Source organism: Scomber japonicus, chromosome 15 (assembly GCF_027409825.1).
Source record: "Scomber japonicus isolate fScoJap1 chromosome 15, fScoJap1.pri, whole genome shotgun sequence".
In the NCBI taxonomy this organism is placed as follows: Eukaryota; Metazoa; Chordata; class Actinopteri; order Scombriformes; family Scombridae; genus Scomber; species Scomber japonicus.
The window spans coordinates 21343890-21352774 of record NC_070592.1 but is presented as its reverse complement, the minus strand read 5'-3'; positions in this window follow the sequence as shown (position 1 = coordinate 21352774).

Below are 8885 nucleotides of genomic sequence, written 5' to 3'. Positions count from 1 at the left end.
TTAAAATAGTCCTTTGTGATGTGTTTATCTTACATGTTGATATTGCCATGGCAATCTTATTTGTATTCAGGGGACAATTGAACTTCAACCACAATTTATTTTCACATATGTTTTACATCCTTTTCTCAGCTGCAGCTTTTATAATGCTAAAGCAGGATATGAGTATATGGATGTGAATATATGGATGTGAAAAGGTTTTCAAGCTTTCAGGCTGTGTGTGTGTATTAGAATGCAGATGTGTACACTCAATGCTCTACTATATTGGGGAGTCTTGCAGAATATGTGAGGACATTGTTTTGAACTATCTCATAGTTCAGCCAATACAATAATGTAATGCAGTACAATTTCTATGAAGCAATAATAGTAATAGTAATAATAGAGTCTGAATAATGCCTGTTCTTTGCTCTTTCTCCCTGGAAAGTTAATATACATGTGTCTGCCAGCTATTGAAATACACTTATCTTCTCATGCTATCTGGGAAAGTGGAGCAATTTAGGATTATATGGTGAAATCAAGGTGCTCATCTTCCTTTTGGCATCTGCTCAAGATATATTTCGTGGATCGCCCATGTTTTCATTTCATGGTGGTGGCCACACTTCCATTTCACCATTACCCTCCCAGTCAGTCAGTTATCATACCTGGTAGAGCATAGGGGTGGGTAGGGGCAAAAATGAGGAGGAGGAGGAGGAGGAGGAGGGAGTTGAGTGTTCACATAAAGGTGAATGATACGGAAACTATCCGTCCCCGAGTTGGAAGAGAAATGGCGGGATTTGTTGATGGAGAAAAGGATGTAAGGTGATGGAGGGGTGATGGAGGGATGAAGCGATAAAAGAATGCAAGTCGGGGGTGGGGGTGGGTGGGGGGTATGTGATGGAATGGTGGCCCACCGGAGTCCAGGTCAACGGCTGAACTCTAAAAGCACCTATTTGATCATGACATGTCAAGGATGTGAGTAGAGAGAGAGAGCGAGGGAAGGGGAGCTTGGCAAGAAAGATGGCCAACAGACAGAAAAAATGCTCATCGTTTGGCGCCAGATTGAGTGATCCGTTTCAGGAACTGGTGAGCACATATGTATGTGTGTTTGTGTGTGTGTGTGCGTCTTACCTCCATTTCATGCACTGTCTCGCACCCATCACTCCTTATGGGTAGGTGGTGTATTGCTTAGCCCATGGATTTGACGGACGGCACATCAGTGAGCCGCATCGATCTGAGAGGTTTGGTGGGAGGTGTGTGTTGGGGAGAGGAGGAGTGGGGGGGGGGGTGGACTTGGAGTTTGGTTGTCACAGACAGAGAGATGGAGGATAGTATCAGGCATGCAATCTCACAGCCAGGGACCCCGGCGTGGAGAGATGGGTCGGGGCCATCCATCTCTCTGCATTACTCTCAGCCGCAAGGACATTAAGCCAGAGGGATAAGGGTCTGTCTGGGGGTGTTTAGAGCTACGCCTGGTTATCTCTCTGTGGGGACCACAAGGCTAGAAGCCAGTGTTACACCCAGGCAGATGGGCACTTTCTCTGCTTTGAAGTCTGTCAGAGTATAGGAGGCGGAGAGGGCGACTGCACGGCTCCACGAGGCTCTTACAGGCTTTTGTCAGTTGCTGTGTGCTACATCTCTCGTCCCCACTTTTATGCTCAAGTAATTCAAGTGTATTTAAGATCAAGTGGGTTTTTGTGATTTTTGTTGTGTGTGTTCTTCTCGAAAGAAAGTTTAACAAGTCATTGAACTCTGATGTAATGTTCACATGCTTTATTCCAACATATATTTAGCCTCGAGTCTCAGGTGCTGTTTTTACCTTCAATCAAATGTAACCTTTTCTAAAGCTCAATAGTGCTGGCTTTTCATGAGCAGGTTTGACTTTGTGGCATGTCTTTGGGGAAGAGCTTTGTAACTAATGAGTCCTTCAAATGCTTTAGTGGATGACAAAAAAGCACAATGAATCAAATTCAGGTTTGTTTATTCAGGTTCACAGACACTTACTGACTCATCTTTGTACCAATGTTTAGTTCAATGTAAAGTGTCATTTTGTATGGAGGAGAAAAGTCATATGACCTCTATTTTCCAATTCACAGTTGCAGTTTAAAATAAAAATCACATTTCTTAGCAGACGTAACCACTTGTGCAGACAAACAAGTGAGCAAATAAGACGGCGGCGTCCCCGTCACAAATGAGTCTGAGGCCAGCCTGGTGTGATAAGAGAGAGATATAAAGAGCTGATGGGGCCTTGAGGGCCGTCTAAATGAGACGGGGATCGGAGTGCGATATGCAGCGCTTTTCACTCTGAAATACCGTCTGCTGGCTTTGATGCTTGACTGGACACTCCCCTGGTACCATGATGTGGAACTCCTCGATCAATATTTCATGCTATCGGGCTTGGTCATCACTGATTAGCAGCATACGCACACATACACATACACACACTGTACCGGTACCTGCAAACACACCCACACATGAATGTGCCCCCAAGGAAAAGGCAAGGACCTTCAATAATAACTTTTAGAGCTGTACCAATAGATTAATTGATTAGTCGCCAAGTATTTTAATAATCTATTAATCATTTTAAATTATTTTGTAAAAGGAAATTTCCAAAATATCTGGTTATAGCTTCTCAAATGAGACATTTTCTGTATTTTTTTGTTTTTTATGGCAATAAGCTAAATATTTTGGGGTTGTGGACTGCTGGCTGGAACAAAACCAGACATTTGAGGATGCCATCTTAGGCTTTGGAAAACAGTAATCAACATTTTTCACTATTTTCAGACATTTTATTAATCAAGAAAATAATGTATACGGATCAATAATACTACTACTAATAATGATTATACCACCACTACTACTACTAATGATAAATACCCTTTTAGCCATCAATGATGTTTAGCATTAAGTTATGAACAATCAAAAACAATCTTGGTCTAATGATTGATAGTAATCATAATGTCATTCATCACAAATTTGTCTCAGAGGGCTTTTGAGCAATACAACACCCTCTTTCGTCCAACGATGGGATAGATGTAAAATAGCTGTTGTGTGTACAAAATACAAACACACATTACAGAATACAGCACTGAACAAGATAACAGTTATAATGGATTTATAATATACATGACGAATCTGATGCCATGCAGTTTCCAGGTGACCTCCATCACCATGGAGACCTGGCAGGAGGACAGACTACACATGCACACAGGGGGAGACTCATATCTAACCATTCACATACACGGGAAGAAGACACAAGAGAAGACACTCAGGATAAAGACATCATTCAGAGAGAGAGAGAGACATGAGGAGAGGCTGAACTCCGGCAGGATGAGGAACCAGATCCAAAACCTCAGGAAATGGCATCGACAGCCATGGAAGCGGAGCGGTTCCAAGATGGTGCTGGTCCAGCAAAGAGATGCATGAAAGACAAGAGAGGACAGGAAGAGAAAAAAGGGAGAGAGAGAGAGAGAGAGAGAGAGAGAGAGAGAGGCACATGTGCTCGTGAAACAAACAATTTATTCTTTTCATCTTGTCATTTGAAATTGTTCATATTGTCGTCATCCATGTACATCTGCCACATTCACTTTTTTCATTTTTTTTTACATCCAGCTTGACTGTGTCTCTTTTTAAACTGAATTTGCATTTTGGTCAACACTACACATCTAATAATCTGTTTAATTACAGCAATCTCTCCAATTAAATCTACATTATTTGAATTGAATCTGCATATTTAGTAGATAAACATTGAATCTAGTTACTCCTACAATATGAAACACTTCTTAGCATTTTTAGTTTAGCCTGTTGGTGTGTCTCAGACTCTTGAAAACATCAAGCATGATAAACCTCCCAATGTCAACACTCACTGAGAATGTTGAGACATTTATAATAACCAGCAGATGTTGATTCTGTGTTAATTGTAATTATAAAAGTTTCAATGCAACGGAGGCAGCAGACGACCCTTTTTATGTAGCTGGTAATAAAAAAAATACATCAGGATTAAAACAGCATTGCGTGATTAGGTTTAGTTACAGGACTCTTCCCTTTTTATATGTGTGTGTGTGTGTGTGTGTGTGTGTGTGTGTGTGTGTGTGTGTGTGTGTGTGTCATCTCTGGTACATTTACCCAGCATAGGTTTATATGTATTACAAAAAGGCACGTTTTCCAAATCTATAGCGTTATATGACGACAGCTCGGATGCAGTACTTTCATATCTCTGCCTGTGTTGACAGCGACACAGTAGCTTACAGAGCTGCTTCCAAATACTTGTTTTATGCTTCGGTCCATCTTACCTGCCGGCGTTAAATAACATCCTTCTCACAGCATCAACCCCAAATGAGGATGACAGTTTCTCTCCTGACTGTTTCTGATACACAAGAGCACCACACACACACACACACACACACACACACACACACACACACACACACACACATACACGCACACACTCTCTCTCCGCATACTCTTACACAAGCTATATGCACACACTGAGACCAATGAGTGGAACAGCAGCCCATCCATTCCATTTCATGGTGACGTCTGCCGGCTGTGAAAGCTGTGTGTGTTTGCGCTTGTAAGCACTTTATGTGCAATTTTGTGTTTTTTTTTCCCCTTTCAGTGAATTTGTGTGTGTGCCTGCTGGGTGTATTTACTTACACTGTCTCAGTATGCATATGTACACACAGCTGCTTCTGTAACACATCTCAGCTCTGTGTGATCCAAAGGGAGCTGCAGAGCTTTGATATACTTTCATATATATACCAGCACAAGGGGACGGCGAGGCTGATGAGTGACCCCAACAAAAAGCAGCACCCAGGCCTTCGTAGTAGGTGCATGTGGTGTTGGTATAGAGTAGACATCCAGCACCATCTTTAAAACTCTGTACGTGTGTGTGTGTGTGTGTGTGTGTGTGTGTGTGTGTGTGTGCATATTCATGCGCCGGTTCTCCTGTTTGCCCTCACAGCAGCAAAGATCTCTGCCATGTCAATAACAATGAGAGCAGCCAAGATTTTAATGGGAATATAATCTCCTGCCTATTTGTTCTTTCTTTGGCACTCATTGTATTTCGCTTTCCTGCTGTGATTCAGTAAGGAGAGAAGCGAGGGATGAAAAAAAGGGAGTTGAATTTGATCAGTTGAGGGACAGCTTGTTAGCGGGGATAAAAAAAAAAGGAAGTACAGATAAGACGGAGCAAAGGGGAAGGAAAAGACACGGCAAAGAGATCAGGATATAAAAGAGATAAGCAACAAGCTGGAGCAAAAAAAAACACAACTTTTGACATGCATAAAGTTCTCCAGTTCATCTTGCACTCTCTTAACATTGCATTTGATCCTTTTCCGACCTTTCCACCCTTACCTCTTCACTAATACTCTCGTCTTATGGCATCTTACCTTTCCCTTTCAAACTCTTATGTGCCGCATAGACACCTCCACTCACAAGCACAACCAATGATCCGTTCTGTGGCCTTTTGCGAGACCAAAGACCTCTCTGCGAGGAGATAACGAGTTCCACTAGAAGAGTGAGCGAGACAGGCTAGAAGTGAGATACAGAGAGATGAGGCCGCTGATAGAGGGGAGAGAAATAACACTCAGCAGTGCATGACTCCCCCGGTCTTCCTGTGACTAATAATGTTGTCCTTAAGGTGGCATGTGGTATTCTTCCTTTCAGTTTGTCTTTCTCCTGTTAGTGTGATGTCATATGTGTGTGTATGTGTGGTGGTAATTGTTCCCATCGGGTCGGCCATGATTCAGTGAAAAAAGCCAAAGAAAGTAAAATATATAAATGGATAAATCCATAAAAATTAAGTGAATATAGATATTTTTCTACATATGTTAATTGTTCTCTCTGAATTAAGTCTATTTAAACAACCCTCATGACTATATGTGACGTGTTTGTGGGTTTGTTTGTAAGATTGTAATCACTTATCTCTATAACAAATACCTCTCCTTGACTGGTCAGTTTACACAATGTTAATCTGCTATCATTATAATAATAGAACAATTATTTTAGTGATTTATTAAGTGAGGATTTGAAACTTTTATGCATCATACTTGAAAGCAAACTGGGTAGCTTTGGATTCTCGACTGTTGATCCAACAAAATAATGACTTTTTATTAACTTTGTATAGACAAAAAGATGAATCAATTATTCTGACTGTGCTTGAGAAAAAAATCAGCATATTAATTGACAATTAATTCATCAGTAATATTGGTTGCAGGTCTACCTGTGTGGAGGATATTCCTTTGATTGTGACACTCTGTTTTCATAAGAGTTATGCTATCATAATATTGGCTAAGTGACCTTTAAAAATCACTTGTCTATCAATTGTCACATATAATAAGTATGAAATACACCTCTGAATAAGATTCCCCATCATCACAGTGATCCTCTTATTCAGATGTGTACAAATAGAAAATGAAGGATTATGACTCTGATTAGTTTAACATTTATCTAACATAATCAGTTATGTGTCTTATTTATGTTCTTACTTGCTTTCTTAAAGAGAAAAAGACAAATGTACAATAGGCTCTACATCACATCTCTTTACTATAAAATAAGACATATTGCATCATATTATATCCGAATCACACTTTTATGGTTCTTGTTGTCTCATTTCATCTGCAGGATGTTTTAGGGTGTGAAGTGTTTATTATGGATCATGTCGACTGAAGCTTAAAATGTGCCTACTTTACTGACATGGCTTTTTCTCTACCAGCTCTTTCTCATCTTCGTGGTTAATAAGAAGGCTGAGTCAACTTACTCTGCACTTTCAAGGGGGTAGGCAGCAGCCCGTATGAAGGAATGAATTTTTAAACATACCAATATGACTAAAATTAGGTTGACTAGCAAGTCATAATTTCAATATCAGTAGTATAAGCTGGAAGTGCAAGTAGTACCTGTCTGTTCCTCATTTCAAAGCAGTTTAGACATCACATTACTCATTCCTCCAGCACAAACAGAATAAACAAACCTCGGCTAAGACTCTGCTCACTGACTTTCTGCTTCTTCAGAAATGTTCTTCAATAACTCACATGTTGGCAGAAAATGACTGAAAATGGATGAACCTTGTAGACCAAACAACCACTCAATCACTGCAAACAACCAGTAAAGTCTTATAGCAGCTGTTTGGTTGCCTTCTGGGTTCTCTTTACTGAGCTACGGTCAGATATGCATCATCATCATATTTCTGAAAGTATGCTGCCCGAGGCATTAAATATGAACCACTGAATTCATGTACTTAGAGTTGAGTGTGTTTGGTCATTTTCTATACATCTGGATTGCAGAATATGGAAACTAAATAGGGCGCATGATTACACAAGGGTCTGGTGTAGAGTTAAGTACAACATGTTCAAAACAACATATCACGACCATCACCATCACAACAACAGAACAAATAACAGTTATTTGGCTTTACAGCACAGCCCTGCAGTAAATGACACATTATATTGCTAGCCTGATACAGCGATGAACCTCCGTGCTATATTTCCTCAGCAGTGGACTGAGACATAAAAGTATGCTTCATTCTGACAACATCTTATCAAATCTGAAGTAATCAATAATGTAATCTGCGTGTATATACTGCAGAATAAGTTTGGGTGTCTGAAGTGTCACTCTCAACTCTGATAGCTGACTGAGCTGCAGTGATGCCCCTGACTGAGGCTGCCCGAGGGCACAGAGAGGGATATAAAATTTATCAGTTGAACTCAATGCATAGTTGTTCTGTCATCAGCTGACATCAAAATAGAAGGAGGAAGTAGTAATCAATCATGCAGTGATACAAAGAACACAAGGAAATATTGTAGTCGTAATAGGTACAGTATATCATCCTTTCTTTTAAAGGGGAGCCTTTGTCGATACCTGATCTCCTGGCAGCTGCATTATGAGAGCTCTGGTAACAGATGAGACTGGGGGAAAAAAAATAAAAAAGGGGGTTGAAATTGTAATTTTGCACTCACGGCTGAGACAGGATGTTTCAGATATGTTCGATCTCTTTTAATATTAATGTATGGCTGGGACAAGCAGTTTTCAGGCTGTATGATACAGCTGAACAGAATTTAGAAAAGATCCAGCCGGCTGGGAAGAGGGCACGATTAAAAGAACGGATGTGGGAATTCACAGCTTTTAGGTGTTTAAAATTGTAAATGCTCTGACTGTGCTTCAGCACTTCACAGCCAGATATTAAGTGAAGTTGTAACTTTTGAAATATTAAAAAGTGTCCTTCTCTTTGCACAGTCAGGATTTGTTGTACTTACAGGATACATGGGTAGGTATAATTAGTCCTTGGGGCTGAATTTAAGTCCGTATCGCAGCATGATTAACATTTTCTTGAACTTCTGTTGGATTTTTTTGTACGCCGTAACCACCAGTACCATTGTTTCAGCTGCACACTTTTTTCGACCTCACCATCTTGCTCTCTGTTGCAGTGGGTCAAACCTTGGGCTAAGCCCCTGAGAGCAGAGTTTTCCTTTGTATTTATTAAGACATTTTCCCCTCCTTTTGTTTTCCTGATCTAAAATTATCCGCACCTCTGAGACAGCTGGTTCAAGGGAAATCACATTTTGTGGATTGGTTTCAAAACCCCCCACCCCCCACCCCCCACTCCTCAGGCAATAAAAATTACCTAGATAAGCCAGATGGTAGCACTAGAAGAAAAAGTGCCTATAACACTGCAGCAAGGTGACCATTTTTATTGCATTAATACAGCCTATCATCGACATTGGCCGACATTCGGTGTCACACTTAGACTTTGGAAGGTTGTTGGAAAAACTCAGGGTCAAAGTCACCGATGCCTAGAGGCATGGATCCACACCTCTGCCAATTTAGAGCGTTCCTGATAGCGGTACCAACTTTTAACTTCTAATATAGTTTAGAGAGACTGCTGAAGCTCTGAAACCACCAAAACTAATGCTGTC